Here is a 21,681-nt window from a genome sequence, read left to right as displayed (position 1 = left end):
AAGTGCACTCCTTCAGCAAGTGCAGTGAAGCCCTTTTCAAACGCAGTCATGTGCAGCATCCCCATATACAAAGCAGAGGGAAGTGGGATTGCTCCTGAGCCTCTGCTCCTCACCACTCCTCTGTGATATGCAGAAGCTCTGGCTCATGCTGTTGTGCCCTGGCTGAGGACACTGAACACAGAGGTACTTTGGTGGTTGTCACAAATGCTGTTCTCCATTCATGAAGATGGACTGTTAGCATTGTTTTTACATCTATGGACTCAAAAGTTAACTTAATCAGACAATGTGAGTCCTGGCTTTGCCAATAAAAGGAACATGACTGTTATGAGGTGAATGTTTGTGTCCTCCCTAAAATTCATACGTTGAAGCCTAATCCCTGATGTGATGGCATTAGGAGGTATTGCCTTTGAAAGTTGATTAAGTCATGAGGTAAAGCTTGATTCCTTTAGGAAAAGGCCCCAGGGAGCTGTCTTGCCCAATTCTACTGTGGGTGGACATAGCAAGAAGTTATCTATGAACAAAAAGCAGGTCCTCATCAGACATGGAATCTGCCAGCACCTTGCCCTTGGATTTCCCAGCCTCCAGAATTGTGAGAAGTAAATTTCTGTTACTTTACCCTGTTTATGATCCTTTGTTGTAACAGCCTGCATAGTAACTTAACTGCCGTTGACCCCACTTTACTCACCTGTAGAACATTTGGTTTTATAGAGGTGTAAAAAAGTTAACATATGAAAAGTACCTAGTACAGAGCAAGCCCTCTGTAAAGAGTAGTTGTCATTTTAAAATTAAACAAAACTCAATCCCAAATGATTTAGAATTCTTCCATTTTAGGAGGAAAAAATGTAAAATCAATAGATTTAATAAGGGCTGCAGAAATACTTGACAGTCTCTTCATCATTTAATCACTTTTTCACCCACTCTTAACTTCTGTTGTAATTAGTAGTTCTGTATCAAATCATACATGTCATTGCTATGCCCCTTTGTCCTATAGACAAAAGGTTTTTCATGTGTGGTATGCAAATGTGGACTTTAGGGATACTAATGTAATAATGAGCCAGAAGTTAATGAACAGGAAACTGAACAAGAATGGGGCAGACAACTTGGCACCAGAGATGGCTGCAGGGCAGGAAGTATAAACTAAGCATGTCCAAAAAAGGGGAAGTGATTCGGAAGACCATAAGGGTGAGCTGGACAAGGGGCTGCTTCTGGACTACTGAGAACTGACTAGACTGCGTGCCAAAGGCAAAACATAAATGCAACTCCCTCTCCTCACACCACACAAATACAGTTTGTGATGAAGTGCCCATTTTCCTTCCCATTGCACCCAAGTAGTCTGGGTGCAATTTGTATAAGCCTTTGAATATGTCTATTTTGTCTTGTTTATTCTTGGTTCAAATGCATTCGTTCTATCACCTAGATAGATTACACACTCCTTCAAGGCAGGGACAATGTCATTTGCTTTATATCCCTTTTTATATTCTTGACTGGCGTCTGTGTGCAAGGCAACATTCAGCAGGAAAATGGAAGCCACTTTTGGAATTTTGAACAAGGAAATACATTGGAAAAGCTGGAACTGCAACAGGGAGAAAAAGGGGTGTTGGAGGAACATAAAGGAAGAAGAGGTGATCCCTAGGTCTGAGGCAGCTAGCCCTTCTGGCCTGGAGCCCATGAGCTTGTTCCTGCAGGTCCAAATGGTTTGGAGACATTTGTATTTGATTCTGAGTTCACTCAAGAGCTGCTCTCTCAAAAAAGGGGAAAAAAAACACAGTAAAGAAAGTCCTGGCCTTTCCTGGAGTCCAGAATCACATCAACCTTACTGCTCCTTTAGCAATTGCCATCAACTGCCTCATTTTAACCAAGCATCTTTTGTCTTTATCCTGCTTTCTTATTGCTCACCAATGCCTCAAATTAGCAGAACCCAATGGAAAGACAACTAGTAAAAGAGTATGAGAAATTTAGGATGCAAACTCTTGGCTCCAGTAGTATAAGGTATAGAGGGACAGGTGTGGGCTAAAAGACAACAGGTAAATTAATCAGCAAATGTGTGATAGTGGAAAGAGCTCTAAGTTTAAAATTAGAAGACCTGAAATCAAGCCCATATGTGATCTTGTACAAGTTGCATAATCTCTCTGAGACTCAAGTTTCTCATTTGTAAAAAGACAATAATAATAATAATAATATCTCACAGAGGTTTAGAGAAGACTAAATGGTATAATACTTAAGAAAACCTTATAGAAATGATAAAAATCTCTGTGAATTTTAGTTACTTTACATAGTCCTATTGGCAGTTATGAAATTTACTGCTTAGGAGACAATCATAAGGGTTTTAAAATAATCTACAAAAGATTTCTGCCAGTATCACAATGGACTGTCTGCACTTACACCTCCTTTATGACATGGGAAAATATGACTAAATTAGGAGAGACGTGAGATTAGTGTTGCTTGTCAATTTAGCAGATTTAGAAGTGTTTTTTAGCAATTCTCTTCCGATGGGTCATATCCAAAGATAAGCAGCTGAGCCCTCTTAGCAGCAGGAAGGAAGGGCAGCTAGCCTTGGGTTACACAAATGAACTTATTAAGGCGATTTATAAAGCCATCTCGTTAATCAGAAAGGAGGGGAGTGAAAAGATCCTTTCTTAGCCAAGCCATGATCGCCCGCTGGACAATTAGAAGCACAGTTTTCATTATACTGGTGTAGTCCTCAGTTGGGGTCAAGCCTATGAGCTAGGATACAGCTGGTGGGTGGATGCAGTAAGGCTGTTAATTAATCACAAGGGGGTGGAAACCAAAGATGAGGCATTCACACCGTTTGATTTTACGTGGTCCCTGTTCCGCTGCATTGACCCCCGTTTTCTAGCTTGACCTCTGTTAGATTTCTATGAATTGTTCCGTGTTAGGTCCTCATTTACAAGTTACCAGTAGAGTAACTTGTAAATGGATTTTAGCAAACCATTGATTTGGGCCCTCATTAGATAAAGATTGGGTTTAAAGTCTTTTAAATATTTTACAGTAAAATGTTAGCTCAACAGTGTAGGAGATTTGCTGGATTTAGCTATACATTTGCACTTTAAACACTTCAGCTGTTTTATGCCAGTCAAAGTAACAACAGCTAATTTTTTCTAATCGTTTCTCTGTGTCAGCCGCCATTCTAAGCATTTTGACTGATTCACTTAAACTTCATAATAACCCTATGAGGTAGGAGCCATGATCTCCATTTTTACAGATGAGGAAATTGACCTTAAGTAACTTGTGTAAGGTCAGTTAGTTAAGTGAGGAACTGGACTCTGAAACAAGGTCAGACTGGTTTCAGTGGTATATTCTTGACCACTAGGAAGCATTGTCTCTCAAAAATGGAAACTGCTCTCTCTACTTGTTTGATGAATGTTCACTTAACTATATATGATGTATTTAACAACGCAAACTTTTGCGGATAAAACATACTTCTGAATCCGCAAGAAAGTCTTTAACACTTCAGTTGCATCAGTGTTTTGTGATTGTCTGTTCTGATTTTGATATCGTTTCAGTTTTCTAACATTGGTAATTAAAATATCTAAACCATTTTTTCACAAGTAAGGACATGCATTACGTAAAAGAACCAGAATAAGCATCTAGTGCCAACAGAAACTTGGACATATTATTTTACTGATTAGGAAACAGTCCCAAAGGGACCAGAGCTATTTAGTAGCCATGCAAGGTCTACTAAACAGCATCTGGCCTTGGATGTATTTCTTACACCTGGAGTCCTGGAGCCACACTGCACTTTTAAATTAGTCTCTACCATTTTAAAAAACGGTTGATTTCATATAACAATTTGAATTTCTGGCTAAAAGAAAAATGAGGTGATCTGAAAAACTGGGTATGTATTTCACTGACCACAATCAGCTAAAGCTGGGTAGCAGCCCCCTGCATTGTTCAAGGGGGGCCCAGGGCCCCTTTCTCCACTGCACAGCTGTATTCTTTAGCTTTAACTGTTTGGCCCCCTTAGGCATTTGAGTTTGAGACCACTAATTGGGAACAAAGACTTTCTGATTTCTGTCTTACTGTCTTTGTGTAACACCACAGTGTTCTTTCAAAAAATTATGGCCATTTAGATTTCAGATTCTTTTTAAAAATGTTTTAGTTTAAGATTATAGTCTGGTTGTAACTCCTCTTCTAGAGTAATAAAATGGTGTCTCTTCCCTAGTACTCTATTTTCTCTTCTCTGTCTCTCTCTCTCTCTCTTCCTCTCCTATTCTAACTTAGAGAATTTGTGGTGACATATTAGTTTCAGGCAAGGTCAAAAGAAACATTGATCACTGTCTTCATTTAGATGCATTAAGTTTGTACTTGCTTAACAAATATACTTACAAACCAGTGATAACTATCGCTAGCCAGTCCTATGACTCATGCTTACTTGTCAAGAAAGACACATTTGAGAAAGAACAAACTATTTAAAATCAACTCGTCTTTTTCTATGTTGTCACACCAATCATTACATTGCATTAATCTCTGGTTTTCTAATTATATATTATCAGGCGTATGACCGCTAAGCATTTGCTTATTCTCTGGCTATTTTTAATTCAAAAATAAATTGCGTAATGAAACTAATTCTATTTCCCATTGAGATAATGCATTTTTAATTACTCAGAAGGGAGTCGCATTAAGTAGTATTTACCCAAAGTAAATGCAGGAGATAACAAAATATTTCCATGGCATTTTAATTCAGAACACTCATGCTATATAAATTAATTTGGCATTGGATTGGGGGTATATGGAGGAAGGAGTTGCCCAGAAATGCAGCCCTTTTCTTTTGATCTTGTATATTTTATCTGCTAACAACTGAGTGACTAAATTCTGGACTCACTGGTTTCGAATTGGAAATGTGACTAATCCCAAGCGGTTTTGTTCATGCTCATGTACAGATTGCTCTCTGAAAGTGCCCAGATGTGAGCACTATAACTCCAGCTTTGTAATGCTGTTTATCTGGCAGCAGAAACTCTATTTGCAGTAGTTAACTATCTTTTTTACATTTGCCATGGTCCAGCAGTGTTGCAGAGCTTTGTGGCTTCAGTAGCGAGTTGATGACAATCAGCAGATTCTAAAGCCTTTTCAGAACCCTGAAAGAATAGATAATTATAGTATACAATGCTGAAATGACAAAGGAAATAATGGATAGTCAAATGTTGGTGCAATTTCGCTTCTAGAAAAACGATTACAATTCATTTTCTTTGATTATCTTTTTCAAGTTTTGACTTTGATTCTTTATTGTTTAAGTTCTGTAAAATGGCATTCAGAAAAACATTAACATGAAATCTATCAGAATGTTTAGACAGTTGTAATCACAAAGAGTAGAAATGCTTACTTTGTACTGTACTGTTGACCCAGCTCTGTCCTTCTCTGAGAGTTGCTGATTCAACTTTTTAAGGATCCTAAATGATTCCTTTTTAAATGTTTGAGGAAAATGGTTTTTAGTTTTTGTGTCAGATAGGAATGGAGTTCCCATCTGAATGAGTTAGAGCAAGTATAGTAGTGGTATGTTTGCTTAGGACAAAGAAGTCTGGTGGTCAGCGATGAAAAAATATGAGACCCAACAGATCATTTTAAGTGCACATAATCCTTTTGCTTTCTGCTTTTCCCTCCTTAGTTTGTATTCCTAGTGCTTATTCTTTCAGGTTGACTACTGGTAATGCCCCCAGCGTATGTAAGAAGATTAGAAAGGGCAAAAGGATGCACGTCTCATGATTCTATCATTTTCCTAACTGACAAATTTATTGGATTTAGCCAACATTGAATGTTGACCTTTGTTGGCTTTGAGATGGAGCCTTTGAAATTTGATGAGATTAATGTATAAGCCTAGTTATTATTTAACCTACCAAGTTTATATTTAGTAACATCATGGTCTTGCTCCAAAAGTGGGAAATAAATCTCTTTCCCTTCATGGGCTTCTTTTTTGAAAAGAAGGAGCCTCGTTTACCATTTTTTGTTAGATTACAGTTGTTCTCAGACTTTAGTGTGCATCAGAATCACCTGAAGGATTTATTACAATGCAGATTCTAGTCCCCAGCCCCAAAGCTTCTATTCAGTGGGTTTGGGGTAGGTCCAAAGAATTTGCCTTTTTAGCAAATTTCCAGTTGATGCTGATGCTGGGATCTAGAGACCTCATGTTCAGAGCCCAGTGGGTTAGAAGAATTTTCTATTACAAGTCAAGATTCCTGCTAGTGAGGAATCTAGATAAGGCTCTAAATAAAGCCTGAATTTTTGTGACTTGGGCATTGATGACATTTAATTCAACAACCATTTCTTGAGTGCCTACTATGTGCCCAGTACTGATGACACTACTAGTTTTGAAAAGAGAAACAAAGATGAATCAAAGACTCTGCCCTTAAAAAGCTTACAAACAGATGCTGGTCAAAGTTTACAAAATTTCAATTAGATGTTAGGAATAAGTTCAAGAGATCTGTTGTACAACATGGTGACTATAATTAATAACAATATAGTTTTCTTGAAAAAATACCAAGAGAATACACTTTTAAGTATTTTCACCACACAGTGACAGCTGTGTGAGATAATACATGTTAATTTGCTAGATTTAGCCATTCCACAATGAATATATATTTCAAAACATATTGTACATGATAAATACATACAATTTTATGTCAGTTATAAAAAAGGCCTACAGACATACTTCAAGTACCTAAATGACGACCCTGAAAGGGAAGAGAATTTATTTGTTTTCTATTTATACTGTTGGTAGCGTATAAAGGATTTTTAATGGAATACCAAATTTCTTTGATGATACTATTTCAACTCTTCCAATGGTTATTTTGCATTTCTATTTGAAGCAGACAATTGTACCCTGTGATCACTCCAAGTCCTAGGTAACTTTCGTTTCAGGGGCATTTCAGTCCTATTTACTTCATGTGCTAATCAGGATGTTCTTCAACTCCCCTACCCCACCCCTCAGAAAAATAAAAATATAGAAAAGCCGTTGCAAGTAATAGAAGAGACCCAAGGTCTAAATTATAACTGTTGGCCAAAGAAATGAATAATATCTCCTTCAGAGATGGAAAATTATACCTGCTTAAAAAATAAAATCACAAGCAAATTCAGTAGTGATGGTCTATATGGTTAGTTACCTGTTTTGTTTTTGGTGGGAGAAAACACTTTCCCTACTGTTACTGGAAAGACTAATGAAGAACTCTAGAATTCTAGGAAGCATTTAAGGAGTGTAAATAGAAATGGGACAGGTTTTTATGTAATTTAAACTGTCTACCAACCTGAGAAAGGATTTGTGTCTCCAGTAAAATATGCTGTTAAATAAAGATAGAGGGATGTGGTAATGTGGGAATTGATGAGAAGTGAGCTAAAAATGTTTCTTACTAAATCTAAATTAATTAGCATATAAAGATGCATGTACATTAGTTTACTTACAGTTCACAAAATACTCCACTGATGCACATTTTCCATATACCTTTGTGTAGCCATTGCCAATATATGCAGTTGTTTAAAATTTTTTATTTTTATGGATTTAGGGGTACAAGTGTAGTTGTGTTATATGGGTATATTGCATAGTGGTGAAGTCTGGGCTTTTAATGTTACCCATCATCCCAGTAACATTGTACCCAATAGGTAATTTGTCATCCTTCACCGCCCCCTTCCTCTCTCCCACCTCTTGGAGGCTTCAGTATCTGTTATTCCACTTTGTATATTCTTGTATATCCATTTTCAGCTCCTACTTGAAAGTAAGAAGAGGCGGTGTTTGACTTTCTGTTTTCTGAGTCATTTCACTAAGGACAATGGCCTCTAGTTCAATCCATTCTACTGCAAAAGGCATGATTTTATTCTTTTTTTTATGGCTGAGTAGTATTCCATGGTATGTGTATATGTATGTGTGCATGTATATACACTACATTATTTTATTTTATTTTTTTGATATGGAATCTCACTCTGTTGCCCAGGCTGGAGTGCAGTGGTGCAATCTGGGCTCACTGAACCTCTGCTTCCCAGCTTCAAGCAATTCTCCTGCCTCAGTCTTCTGAGTAGCTGGGATTACAGATGCGCACCACCACACCTGGTTAAATTTTTTTTTTTTTTTTTTTTTTTGTATTTTTAGTAGAGATGGAGTTTCATCATGCTGGCCAGGCTGGTCTCGAACTCCTAACCTCAGGTGATCCACCTCCCTCGGCCTCCAACAGTGTTGGGACTACAGGCATGAGCCACTATGCCTGGCCTACACTACATTTTTTTAATCTAATACTTTGATGGACACATAGGTCGATTCCATAACTTTGCTCTTGTGAATAGTGCTGTGATAAACATATGAATACAGGTGTCTTTTTGATAAAATGATCTCTTTTCCTTTGGGTAGATATCTAGTAATGGATCAAGGGGTAGTTCTATTTTTGGTTCCTCAGGAAATCTCCATACTGTTTTCCATAGAGGGTGTGCTAATTTACATTCCCACCAACAATGTATAAGCATTTCTTTTTTTTTCACATCCTCACCCACATCTTTTGTTTTTTGACTTTTTAATAATAGCCATTCTGATGGGGCATTAGGTGCTATCTCATTGTGGTTTTAATTTTCATTCCTATGATTAATGAAGTTGAGCATTATTTTGTATGTTGGCCTCTTGTATGTCTTCTGTGCAGAATGTCTATTCATGTTCTTTGCCCACTTTTTCATGGGTTATTTGTTTTTCCTTGATGAATTGTTTGTATTCCTCATAGATTCTGGATCATTTTTTTTATTGTTGTTGGATGCATTGTTTACAAATATTTCATCCCATTTTGTAGATTGTCTGTTTACTCTGATGATTATACTTTTGCTGTGCAGAAGCTTTTTAGTTTAATTAAATGCCATTTGTCTATTTTTGTTTTTGTTATGTTTCCTTTTGAGAACTTAGTCATAAATTCTTTGACTAGACCAATGTTCAGAAGAGTTTTTCCTAGCATTTTTATAGTTCTTCTAGCATTTTTATAGTTTCAGGCCTTACATTTAAGTCTTTAGTCCATCTTAAGTTAATTTTTGTATATGGTAAGAAATAGTGGGTCCAGTGTGATTTTTCTGCATATGGCTTTTAAATTTTCCAGCACTATTTATCAAATAGAGTGTCCCTTCCCCAGTGTATACTTTTGCTGACTTTGTCAAAGATCAAGAGAGTATACTTAGTAGAGCTTGAATGTACAGAAGTCTTCATGTACATTATAAAAATTGCCCATTTAGCATTTGTTAAGATTTTAAAACTCAGTGTACTGGAACTTCACTATGTAAGATGTGCCTAAACATCATAAAAATACCATATCTGATTCTGTAGACACTAAAGTGGAGTGGAAAAAAATGTGGGCTATGGAGTAACACACAGCTGGCTTTGAATTCTGGTTCTTCCATCTACGGCCATACCACTTTGGGTGCACCTGATCTCATCCGAATTATGCTTCTTCCACTTAATAGCTGTGTCTGCAAAATGGGAGGGGAAGATTACTACTTACCTTAGAAGAGTTTGGAGGGTTAAATAAAGTAAGGTACAGAAAATACTTAGAAGAGTGGCCGATATGTGTTAATCATTCAATAAATACTTCCTTTTCCACATCAAATCTTTTTTCCTTTTCTCTTTCTGTTCCTTTTCTTCTACCTCCTTCCTTTTTCCCTCTTTCTTCTTCTCCTTTTACTCTCCTTTTACTCTTCCTTTTACTCTTTATTTTTGTTTTGTTTATTCCAGAGTATTGTTCTACATAAAGGAATCATCTTACTGAATCTCTATCATTTTTATTTATTGAGAATGAATTTGATTTCTGAAATGATCATTCACAACCAAAACCATGCTAGTGGATAAGACTTATAAATACTGCTCTAAACTGCTGCTGGCCACACCTGTCCCTCTGCCTGCTTTGAAACATAAAATGTCTTTTATGTTTTTAAATGGTTGAAAAAGAAAAAAAATAATACTTCATGATATAAAAATTACATGAAATTCAAACTTCTGTGACCATAAATAAAGTTTTACTGGCACACAGCCATATGCATTTGTTTAATCCTATGGCTGTCTTCATGTGGTAATGACAAAGTAGTTTCAATAGAAACTGTAGGGCTTACAAAGCCCTACAGAAACTGTTTGCTGACTACTGGTCTGAAGGCATGGAACATATGTACATTTTAATTTGGTTTTGAAGCTACCTCTGAAAAAGGAGTTTTGTGGTAAAAGCTGTAGTACAGGGGTAGAATGCATATTGAGCTTCCTAAGGTGTCTATGTGGAAAAGAGCTTTCAAAGAGATAGATGATAGAGTTTCTGATATAATTGTGAACACACGGAGACAAAAATCCATCTCTCTGTTCTTCTCATCATGCCATTAACTCCTGACAAACTACAGTGAATGGTAACTTTGTCCAAAGGGGTTTTGTTCCTAGCTTCCCAATGCTTTTAGACAATTCTGTCTCTGAAGCAATCAAGACACTAGTCTGGAGAGACTGGTCCAGTAAGGTTTCACTGAAACAAACCCGGTGAACAGTTTGGACCTGATCCTTCCCCTTCCCCTGGTTAGTCTGTTATCCTTGGGAAATCCATTATCTCCTCTGAGCAAACTGGGAATTCTATTGTTTCTCTTTAGGACTAAGACTGACCAGATCAAATATCCATTTTGAAAACTATTATAAAGCTTTTTTTCAAAACTGATTGAAATTGATCACATATTCCCTGATAGTACCCCCAATAGAGCCAGTACCTGTTTTTGTGAATAAATGCATATTGTTCTTCAATTAAATATAAACAGCTATTCCTGTGAGTATAGTATTTTGCCCTAAAGGAATAGAACTGAATAAATAGGAAAGGGTGGAAGGTCTTCTTTTGTTCTTGCAGGCATGTTAAGGACATGGCACAATCTGCTATTCAGTGACTAAGGCTGAGAGAGGAGCAGAGGAATAAAGCCATTGGGTGGGCTTAAAGTTCAGATGGTTGAGCTAGACAAGCCAGCGGATTTAATAAGTTAAAGAACACTGTCCGTCAATTGCATTGGTGCTCCTGACTTTTTGTGATAGCATCTAATTCCTTTCCTCTCTCAAAGTCTCACCCATCTGTTGTTCCTGTTGCTGCTTCAGTCATTTAAGGAGTAGATGAATGAGCCCTTCTGCCCACAACTCTGGTTAGTTATTCATTTGCTGGAGTGCTAATTATGTGCCAGGAGCTGTGCTAAGTGTGTGCAGCATAAATCAGAACAAGAAGTGTGTCCTGCCCTTCCCAGTGAGGTGCTTACAGGCTCCCAGTGGACTTGTAAACTAGTGTAGTGAAGTAGAATGGGCTTCTAATGTATATCTGTGTGAGTTAAAATCACTTCCTGGGGACAGGCAAGTAAACTAGCAGTTGCAGTTCAGTATAAGTGATGAGTTGGGCACAGAGGAAGAACATCTGTCTCAGAGGAGGGTATCTCAAAAAGCTTCCAGGGAGCGGATAGAGACTTGAAGAACGAGAAGGGGAGGGATGTGAGCCAGGCTGGAGAAGCAATAGGAAAGCCTACAAACCTGAAAATAAACGGCATCCTCTAGCTACTGTAGGGGTGGGTTGGGATAGCTAGAACTACAGGTGCAGGTGGGAGGGTATCACAGAGAAGTGAGCAAGTGTCAAATCTTAAGTGACCTTATGTGCTAAGTAGGAAGTCTGAACATTAATTTGGGAACCCCCGGGGCCTGAGCAGAGGATTTTGTAAAGATGCTCTGGAAACCATGTGGAAAATGGACTGGAGGGTATTGACCATGGAGGCAAAAAACCTTGTTAGAGCTATTAGGGTATCCAAGTGTGGGCTGCACCACCTAAATAAAGTAAAAGTTAGAGGGTGAGAAGAGAGACTCACATGAACTGGATGACTTTTTAAGGTGGTGAGGGAGAAGGAGAGAGAAGAACATGGATTACATAGGTTTCAGCTTGGAGTCCAAGCACCTGAGAGTAGTTCAAGCAGCAGATGTTTATAGTAGGAACAACAAAGACAAGGTAGAATAGAATTTTCAGACAAGAAACGTTTAAGAAATGTGATAGAATTTGGAAATGAGGGTCTGGGCATGGCAGCTTTTGCCTGTAATTGCAGTACTTTGTGGGGCCAAGGCAGGTGGATCATCTGAGGTTAGGACTTTGAGACCAGCCTGGCCAACATTGTGAAACCCCATCTCTACTAAAAATCCAAAATAGTAGCCAGGCATGGTGATGTGTGCCTGTAACCCCGGCTACTCGGGAGGCTGAGGCAGGAGAATCACTTGAACCCAGGAGGCAGAGGTTGCAGTGAGCCGAGATCACACCACTACACTCCAGCCTGGGCAACAGAGCCAGACTCTTTCTCAAAAAAAAAAAAAAAAAAAAAAACAAGAATTTGGAAATGAGGGACGTATATGGGATGAATGGAGTAAGAGGAGTATAAGGGGGCCTGGGAGAGGGACTTGGGAGAGCTAAAACATGAAGGAAGATTGTGGAAGTGAAGAGAGAGGAATAGGAAAAGGAAGGCAGCAAGGAGTCCACAGTGCCACACAATGCAGAAAAGCCAAGTGAGACCACAGTAGATAATGTCATTCTCTGTTCCAGGAGCCTCAAACTTAGTCATTCAGGACCCTCCTGGAAGTGATCCAGCCTTTTCCAAACCTATATCCTTTTACTCTTGGCATCTGTGGAATTGAGCTATTCTGTTTCCCACGTGTGCCCCTCATTCGCATCTCCTGTTCCTTTTCCTTTCCTGGAACAAGTGCTTCAAAGTCCACATCAGATGCCATCACCTTCAATTGTGACTAATCTGGCATTCATCTCTCCCTTTCCTTAACAATCATAGCAATTTTTCTGTACGTCTCTGTGACACAAATCACTTTCTACCTTATATTGTGATCACTCATGTAAATGTGCTCTTTCTACTCAGTTGCAAAAAGCACACAAATCATATTTGCAGAATGCTTTGAAATTCAACGATTAGGTCATACTAAAGACATGTATATAATAGTCTTTCACTAACGATCTAAAGAATTCTAAAGCCAACTTCCCACCACCAAAATTCAGCTCTTAGAAATTTAATGATTTGTGATATGAAATCAGTATAGCTGACTTTCTCACAACATTCTTACATTGTTTGCTCATTTTCATAGACAATTTTAACTTTGATTACAAAAGCTCAGTATGCTTAGAGAGCAGGGAACAGAGAAGGATTTTTAAACACTCGTTTTAAAATTAGAATCATCTGGGGAGTTTTAGAAACCCTGGTGCCCAGGTCCCATCCCCCAGATTCTGATTAATTGATAGGGCCTGTGGCCTAGGCTTTGGAGTCCTCAGATCTCCCCAGGTGGCTCTAGTGTGCAGCAGAGTTTGAGAACTACTGTTTTTCAAGCTCTTTTGCATACAAAGGTCACATCTTTTACTAGTGATGACTAATTGTTTCTACATTGAAATGTGTATGTGGTTATAAAGTAGAAAACTTGTTTTTAACTGTAATATATTCTCTCTCTTTCTCCTTGTGCCCTCAATCCATGAGCGAACAATCCCCAGTGGATGACTGACAGAGCTCTTATCTCTGCCAGGAGAGAAATACCAATTTCTTTTATAAATGGGTTGCTTTGGCCAGTTGTCAGCAAACAAAAAACCTTGAAAATATAAAACTGTCTAGCTTGATAGAAATTCATTTGATTTTACACTAAAATTTTCAGGTACATGAGCATTGTTCAAAGTACCAAAAACCCATATTAACTTTATTCTTAGCAAGTCCCAGGTAAGCAAAAATTTCTTTAAAAAAATTAGGCAGATAATGCTACTTTCCCAGTGTTATACATTTTTGGTAAACATGTCTCTAGAAAAAAGAAAAGTATATAAAGATTTCTTTCTTTAAAGAGAAATGAAAGAGAAAGAGAGATAAGCACTGAGGTATCCATCAGTTCATCCCAGACATTCGTAAAGTGCTCCAACTTGTGTTTTACAGGAGAAGTCTTAACCGTGGATCCCTGCTTACCTTCTGTGTTGCAAATCTTAATTTTGGTCCTTTTATTAGAAATGGTACAATGTCTTTTGTTCTTTATACTGTACTTTGTTATACTACTAAGTTTGTATACTCTTTATAGAAATGAATACATCCAAAAGTACTAAATAAATGATCATACATCGTTGCTTGTAATTTAAGCTGTTTCCATATTTATGTAACTGTTATGTCAAACAGGACTCACAGTGGGCAATGACATAGCAACTTTAATTTTTCCCACAGTTGCCCCTACACTTCTGCTCTGCGGGGCACTTCTGCTCCTGGGAGAAATCTCAAGACACTTAATTCACCCAATTGTGTTTAATCGAAAGTCTTCCAAACACTTGAATTCCTGAAACACTCCTAGTTTGGTTATTATTACATCCAGTTTATTCATCAAAACTTCTGTGTTCACAGCCAGGCTTTGCCCCTTCCCCAGCTCAGGCCTGCTGGCGTGGGCAGAGAAGCCCCAAGCTTGGCAGCCGTCTCACGCTGATAGCTCTGAGTTCCATGGAGACCCTCTATTCCCCACACCCTACACCCCACCTCCCAACTACCACTGCGGCTCTACCCTGCATTTCTGGTGGGTCCAAGTGTATAACCCTCCCTTAGCCCCTGGGCAGTCAGCTAGACCCCTCTGCCATCCTTTCAAATTTTTGCCAAGATCCAATTCACATATTTCCTATGCCATGAAACCTTTTCGATTCATCTCAAGACAGCTTCCTTTTCTCTGAACTCTCATAGCACATCAAGCCTTTCCTGTACCACTGATCCCGCTGTTCCTTGTATTTCAGTAATTTATGGCACAGCCACCTGTGTTATCTTCCCTACTATACTCGGAACTTTTTGATAACACTCATCATACATTTTTTATTGCCCACAGTGTTGTGATGAAAAAATATATATTAAAATAAAAGTAAAGGCATTTATAAAATGTGTAGTTAGGTTATTATCATATTTAAAGTTACTGTGATATATGTAAACAAGTATATAATTAAAGATAAGAAATTACTCAGAAATTGCTCATTGCATCAGGTTAAGAGGAAAAAGTAGATTTATACTTTTATAATTTTGTATGTATTTTAAAATGGAAAATACAGTCATTCAAAAGCAATTTATCTAAAATAATTGAAGTTGTTATATGAAGTAATTACCATATTTATTGTGTTATGCTAAAGAGCAGGCAGCAGATTATTTCCTTTACAATAGGAACCCATATCTAAAAACTGTTGGGACTTCAGAACAGGTTTTTCATCATTTAATTTTTAAATATATTGAATACCTTCCTGTCTTTTTAGAGCTTTTAGCATAATAAGCCATCGTCTCCCTGTCTACCTTCTGTGTCTTCATGCAGAAAATAATTCATTATATTTTTTTACTTGGTATTAATGAGCATACAGACCCAGACTAAAACCCACCTAATTAAATATTTAAGAAATCATATTAAGGTGGCATTTGTGTCTTCTTCATAACAGCTGCGCTGTGTTGCCAGGTCCTTTATTTCATTATGAAAAACACAACGGCATTGTTATTTCCCTCAGTCCACTTATAAGTAGACAAGTCAAACTATTTTCAGTAGCACCAAAGAAACTAAATGTGAGAGTTCTGGGTTAACCTCATCATGATTTTTGAGACAGTTCAATGAAAAACATTAACTTCAGCTATACTTAGGGTTTCAACTTTCATTGTTGTCCAGTGGGAGGTCTCGTTCCAACTCTTGGTATTCTGTGAGTTCATTCTTTTCAAAGGTATTTGTAGCACAGTTGAATAGCATGGGCTGACTGCTAGATGTGCTTAGGGTGGTAGTTCTTGGGCATCCCACTAATTCTTTACTCATCAAAACTGCCTTGGCAGTCCTCCTTGGCAGAGAGGGAGTAAGAGAGGCTTTTACCTCACAGATGAAACTCTGGCCTCTTCCTGTTTGTTGCAAGGGGATATGGGGGAAGATGGGAGGTTGAGGCTGTAGTGAGATATTATTGCACCACTGCACTCCAGCCTGGGTGACTGAGCAAGATCCTGTCTCAAAAACAAAACAAAACAAAAGACAGTGTTGCAGAAGTCACACTGTGGGTGAAGGAAGTTTGGAATCTCCCCAATTCCCAAACTTCCAGACAGAAGATATATTTTTTTCTATATTTATGTATATATTTTGTACTATAAGAATATGAGTGTTTAAAGGCACATGAAACAAACTACAGAAATTAGAAAACACAAAACAGGGTTCTGTTAAATTTGTGGTAATGTCAAATATTTTCATAAATAGGAAATAAAAACAAAGGAAATAAAATTGATAAAACTATTATTAATCTCAGGGGAAAATCTGCCACTATCACATTCAAGTAATCAGTGTCTTCCAACAGCTTTAGTCATGCTATTCTTACACCTAGAAACCCACTCAGATTAACACCAAACAACTCATTTCTTACCATACAGTCTTTTTTTAAAATTTTTATTTATTTTTATTTTTATTTTTTTAGATGGAGTATCGCTCTGTTGCCAGGCTGGAGTGCAGTGGCGTGATCTCAGCTCACTGCAACTTCCCTCTCCTGGGTTCAAGCGATTCTCCTGCTTCAGCCTCCCGAGTAGCTGGGACTACAGGGGCATGCCACCATGCCCATCTATTTTTTTGTATTTTTAGTAGAGATGAGGTTTCACCGTGTTGGCCAGGATGGTCTCGATTTCCTGACCTTGTGATTCATCCAACTCAGCCTCCCAAAAGTACTGGGATTACAGGTGTGAGCCACCATGTCTGGCCACCATACAGTCTTTATCTGGGTATGTATTTCTCTATCGTCTGGTAAAATGCTAAGAATGCCTTCTAAGCAGACAACCTTCTTTCAGTGATTTGGCCTTTTACTTTCTATGTGGGTCTTGGCAGGACACTGCCACTCTTTAAGCCTCAGTTTCTTTATCTGTAAAATAAGAGTCTAAGTTCATTATTCCTTTTCTGGAATCTTAAGACAAGAAGAGTTTTAGAATTCAGGATTATTTTTAATATTTTGATTTCAGAAAGATAATATGATATATAAATACATATAATCAAAATGATATATATATGTATATATATATAACATAATATATCTTTCTAAAATCAAAATTACCTTCCTAAAATCAAAATTCTAAAAATAGGGTGCTATGTATATAAATATGTAAAAATATGTACAAATACATATAAATGTTGTATAATAGCCCCAGTAGAGTCTAGAACAGTACGCTATAATCAAACATATTAGTAACTCTTCAGTAAAACATGCAAACATTTACACTTAGTGGGATAAACAAAGAATGTCAACTGGTCAGGTTTGTTACCAAAACTTGCGTTTTTCAGAGCTTTTAAATGAGTGATGGTGAACCTGCCCTAACCCCTGCTTTAGGAGTGTGTGTATTCAGCAAAGAGCAGTTACTCCCATCACTTTTACTTAAATTCATGGCAGATAATGTAGGTCTCCTCTTTTACACAAATTGGAATGTGAATGAAGAAATTCTACTCAATATACAACTGATTCCTACTGGATTTTATAAAAGACCGTGTGCTACTTTAAAAACAGTGGTGAAATTCACTCTTCAAGAAAGTAGTACTCACAGGAGGGCATAAATGCCTTCTTGAATAATTTTAGATCCAGATATGTGACTCTGTTCTGAGATGATTGATAAGATCAGAATTACAGATTTAGAATAGGAAATGAGATTTCCATTACATACAGTTAAAATTAGTACCAAGACATTTTTAGCTTTTTCCCTTTTTGTTCATAAGTCTTACTTGAGGGGATACAATCAATCACTTCATTTGTTCAGCTAGTGTGGCTGAACTCTCTGAAGTGATTTATGTTTATGCTAAATTTTGCTTGCTAGTTTTTGCTCCATGTGACCTCAGCCCAACAGTTTTCAGCATGTGTTATGCCAGGATCAGAGTGAGTTGTCTCCCAAGAAGTTTTATCAGTAATAAAGTACCAGAGTTTATAAATGACTTAATCAGAAAGTAAATGGGTAAAAACTTCAGGTTACCCTATGGTAATCTCACTGTCACTTTGTTAGGTTGTTTTTCTTTTTGAGATGAAGTCTTGCTCTTGCTGCCCAGGCTGGAGTGCAGTGGCACCCAGGCTGGAGTGCAATGGCACAATATTGGTTCACTGCAACCTCCACCTCCCAGGTTCAAGCAATTCTCCTGCCTCAGCCTCCCAAGTAGCTGGGATCACAGGTACATGCCACCATACCCGGCTAATCTTGTATTTTTAGTAGAGACAGGGTTTCACCATGTTGGCCACGCTGGTCTCAAACTCCTGACCTCAGTTGATCTGCCCGTGTCAGCCTCCCAAAGTGCTGGGATTACAGGCGTGAGCCACCACACCTGGCCACTTTGTTAGGTTCTAATATATCTTCCTAAATAGAAGAGAAAAGTGGGCACAGTGCAGGAATGTGTTTTGAATGAGTGTCATGCATCATGTCCTAGCAAAAGACTATTTTTTCCTTTAGAGAGCCTCATTTCTAGCATGTTTGCTTTAATGAAAGTATGGAGATATAAATCTCTAAGTATAAGTTTTATGTTACATTTGGAAACAGTAATTTTTAGCAGTCAATTTCTTGCTGACAGCTGTTTGATCTTTTTTGTGATAAAATATACATAAAATAAAATTTATCATTTTAACTATTTTTAAGTATAGTTCTCATTTTATTTATTTTTAATTTTTCTTCATGTAGGGGTTTTCTAATGAAAAGCAGAAAACCTGCTGGACAAATTCTAGAAGAGCTGGAACACTTAAATGTATGGTTCTGTAGCATTAAGTATATTCACATTGTGCCAGCATCACCACCATCTCTCTACAGAACTTTTCCTCTTCCCCAGCTGAAACTCTAGACCCATTTATAGTCACTCTGAACTCTCCATTCTTTCTCCCAGCCCCTGGCAAGCACCATTCTACTTTCTGTGTCTAGCATTTGACTATTCTAGGTAACTCGTATCAATGGAATCATACAATACTTGTCCCTCTGTGAATGGCTTATTTCACTTGGCATAATGCCCTCAATGTCAGAATTTTCTTCCTTTTTAAGGCTGAATAATTTTCTATTCTATGTGGAAAACATAAACCACAGTTTGCTTATCCATTCATCCTTTGATAAACACTTGGATTGTTTCTACCTGTGGCTCTTGTGAATAATGCCATTGCTGTGGACACAAGGGTAGACCATTTTAGTATAGTTATCATTTGTGTGCTCAGAGGTGCTCGTCTTAAAAAAAAAGTGTTAATACGTTAACCTGGCTATTTAAAATCTCAATAGAAGAAATTCAGCATAAATAGCCCTTTTAAATTTCAGTTTTAACCGTGAAACCCTCTGCCTATCTGTGAATTATTAAGGGAATTAATAATTATTAAGCCTCCACATGAAGGGAGCTTTGAAAGGGGGGGTGCTTGGTCTTTTCCCTTGCTGAGGGATGCAAAGGCATTACCAGGTAGTTTTCTTATGGCACACGCTAAAGCCCCATTCAAACTCAGAATCCAGGAAGTACCAGAAACAGTGATTGGTTTTCCTATTTAATTATTTTGGGGTCTCAAACTATTGTATTTATCATGTTGCCTTTTCCAATTAGATGGTCCTTTGAGTAACCAACCAAATAACTCCTTATAAAACAGGAATAAGAATGATTTATGAAATAGGGAAAATCATTATTTTCCAAGCTCATGATAGGTTATGAAGATAATGGAAGCTATATCTGCTGAAGCATTTTGAAGTCTAATGACCACAAAGGAAAGAACCAATGTTTCTTTCCAATGTAAACTCAGATAAACCTGTAAGTACAGTATGTTTCCTGTCTAAGGAAACCTTGCTAAGATTTCCAGTACTTCAAAACCTTTTATGTGACTAGAAAATTTCATTTACTCCTTGCTACTCCTAAAAGTGATGAAGGCTGGTCCCGTAGCTACAGGATGAAATAGTGTCTGTATCACATTTTTAGTTTTGATAGAAATTCTAACTTGCTTTGAACACAATTTCTTTTATGATTTGGGCATATAGGCATTTGATTATTTACCTTACTGATTAATGGAGTTTATTGTTCAAGCATATAACTAATAACAGTTTTATCTAGCTTTATATTCATTACCTTTTCAGTGTGTTTCTCCTATTGGATTGAATTGTGTCATATGCAAGTGTGTAACCTGTAGGGGGCATGTCCCTACTGTTTTTGTTTTTAATTGTACATTAGATTCTTGGTTACATGTGCAGATCATGCAAGATTGTTGCATAGATACATTGACGGCATTGGTTGCCCTCATTTCCCCATCACCTATACCTGACATTTCTCCCCATGTCATCCCTCCCCGATCCTCCCACTATCCTTCCTGTAGCCCCCCCACAATGGACCCCAGTGTGTGATGCTCTCCTCTTTGTGTCCAAGTGTTCTCATTGTTTAACACCCGCCTATGAGTGAGAACATGCAGTGTGTGATTTTCTGTTCTTGTGTCAGTTTGCTGAGAATTATGGTTTTCAGGTTCATCCCTGGCACTATAAAGGACACAAACTCATTGTTTTTTGTGGCTGCATAGTATTCCATGGTGTATATGTGCCACATTTTCTTTGTCTAGTCTATCATTGATGGGCATTTGGGTTGGTTCCAAGTCTTTGCTATTGTAAACAGTGCTGCAATGAACATGCGTGTACATGTGTCTTTATAATAGAATGATTTATAGTCCTTTGGGTATATACCCAGTAATGGGATTGCTGAGTCAAATGGAATTTCTATTTCTAGATCCTTGAGGAATCGCCACAAAATGTCTTCCAAAATGGCTGAACTAATTTACACTCCCACCAACAGTGTAAAGGTGTTCCTATTTCTCCACATCCTCTCCAGCATATGTTGTCTCCAGATTTTTTAATGATTGCCATTCTAACTGGCATGAGATGGTATCTCAATGTGGTTTTGATTTGCATTTCTCTAATGACCAGTGATGATGAGCATTTATTCATGTTTGTTGGCCGAATATATGTCTTCTTTTGTGAAGTGTCTGTTCATATCCTTCGCCCACTTTTGAATGGGTTTGTTTGTTTTTTTCTTGTAAATCTGTTTTAGTTCTTTGTAGATTTTGGATATTAGCCTTTTGTCACATGAGTAGATTGCAAAAATTTTTTCCATTCTGTTGGTTGCCGGTTTGCTCTAATTGTTTCTTTTGCTGTACAGAAGCTCTGAAGTTTAATTAGATCCCATTGTCTATTTTGGCTTTTGCTGCCATTGCTTTTGGTGTTTTAATCATGAAGTCCTTGTCTATGTCTATGTCCTGAATTGTTTTGCCTAGGTTTTCTTGGGTTTTTATGGTGTTAGGTCTTATGTTTAAGTCCTTAGTGCATCTGGAGTTAATTTTAGTCTGAGGTGTCAGGAAGGGGTCCAGTTTCTGCTTTCTGTACATTGCTAGCCAATTTTCCCAACACTATTTATTAAATGGTATTATTTCCCCATTGCTTGTTTGTGTCACATTTGTCAAAGATCAGATGGTTGTAGATGTGTGGTGTTGCTCCAGAGGCCTCTGTTCTGTTCCATTGGTCTATGTCTCTGTTTTGATACCAGTATCATGCTGGTTTGATTACTGTTGCCTTGTAGTATAGCTTGAAGTCCTGCAGCATGATGCTGCCAGCTTTGTTCTTTTTGCTTAGGATTGCCTTGGCTGTGCAGACTCTTTTTTGGTTCCATATGAAGTTTAAAGTAATTTTTTCCAGTTCTGTGAAGAAAGTCATTTGTAG

The 21,681-nt window shown here is 37.7% G+C and overlaps 1 protein-coding gene and 1 non-coding gene across 51 annotated transcripts in view; one reads left to right on the top strand and one right to left on the bottom strand.

The window, feature by feature from the left end:
- Nucleotides 1-21,681, top strand: part of NRCAM (neuronal cell adhesion molecule) — a 336,778-nt gene that overhangs the window by 175,448 nt on the left and 139,649 nt on the right. The gene's annotated exons all lie outside the window — the stretch shown is intronic.
- On the bottom strand, nt 18,647-18,708 carry LOC118143964 (U7 small nuclear RNA). The gene has a single exon (XR_004728442.1). It is a non-coding gene; the product is annotated as a U7 small nuclear RNA (small nuclear RNA).

Source organism: Callithrix jacchus, chromosome 11, assembly GCF_049354715.1.
Source record: "Callithrix jacchus isolate 240 chromosome 11, calJac240_pri, whole genome shotgun sequence".
Taxonomy (NCBI): Eukaryota; Metazoa; Chordata; class Mammalia; order Primates; family Cebidae; genus Callithrix; species Callithrix jacchus.
This window is presented reverse-complemented; position numbering and strand designations above follow the sequence as displayed.